General features: G+C 38.6%; 1 protein-coding gene across 2 annotated transcripts in view; it reads right to left on the minus strand.

Annotated features, from left to right (window-relative positions):
• LOC108624251 (RNA pseudouridylate synthase domain-containing protein 2) overlaps positions 1-1,212 on the minus strand; it is a 138,885-nt gene that overhangs the window by 52,224 nt on the left and 85,449 nt on the right. The window lies entirely within an intron of this gene.

Here is a 1,212-nt window from a genome sequence, read left to right on the forward strand (position 1 = left end):
CACTCAACCTTTTTATAAAGCGTGCAGACTGATGGATGATATAATGAAGTAACCTTATCTCTAAAGAGCAGAATGTTGGAAGAAAGTGAGAAAATCCAATTTTTAGAACTGGTTTTACTTTAGAGCTAGACTTCTACATCCCAAGTTTTTACATTTTTCCACTTCCAAATTAACCGTATTATAAAATCGAATTTTCGGAATAGGTTTTATCCCGAGCAAAAATTTCGTTTTGTTTTTTTCTCAAAATTTCAAAGAATACTTCAAATAAAAGTTGTACGTATTGATATTAATTGTGAAGAAGGTCGTATACAATTTTCTTCTAACTCTAGTATTCAACGAGTTAAGCATACTTATTGATAATGTTAGAAAAACAGAATCTTCGAACAATGTAACGACGCGATATTTTGATCTCATTTTATTTACCGCCAACCCCGATTTTCGTCGTTCGCCGACGGATTACCGTATTTTTCCGTCGACGTGGGACAGCAACAGGCGGCAACAGAGTTTTCCCTGGCGCGACGGCGGCGTCGCGACGCAAACTGTGTTGTACGTGGATGGTTTTTGAACGTGTTAACGTCGTCCTTCGATTTCCCGCAAACTTTGTCTCGTTCCTTTTGTTCTAACGAGAAAACTCTGCTGTTCGTGTAATTTTTTCCCAGGGACAAATGTTTCGCGATCCGTTGGACATATTGAGAGACGAAGGAAACAAGATGAGACAAAACTACCGAATGTGTCTCCCGGATTTCTTTAATATTATATCTTGTGTAGGCTTTGTCCGTTAGGGCCTAGGGCCAAGGGGAGATCGTACGTAGCGTCGTACCTGCTCTCCCCCTTTGCCCCGCGGGACAAAGGGTTTTTCATAAACGCGAGGAACCGTCCCGCGACAACGTATATAAATACACGCGAAGACAGAGAGTCAGTGACGAGCGCGCCTTTAATACGCATCAGCGAATTTACTGTATAATAAAGATAAGTTCGGACACTCCCGGCCTACATAATAGTATTTGTAAGAAGACAATAAAGAATTGTAAGATAGCGTAAACGGGGTATGTGATTATTTTGCCGAACAATTTAGTTTGTAAGAGTAAACATTGTCTAGTGTTCTATAATTCTTACTTTTCCATACTTTTCATTGTATACCTTAAATAATATCTTCGAAATTGACATTACTTCAACTTTAAAATATTCTAAACTCATGTGTTAAGAGTTATA

The sequence above is a fragment of the Ceratina calcarata genome, unplaced genomic scaffold (assembly GCF_001652005.2).
Source record: "Ceratina calcarata isolate Rehan_Ccalc_2016 unplaced genomic scaffold, ASM165200v1 scaffold116.2, whole genome shotgun sequence".
NCBI lineage: Eukaryota > Metazoa > Arthropoda > Insecta > Hymenoptera > Apidae > Ceratina > Ceratina calcarata.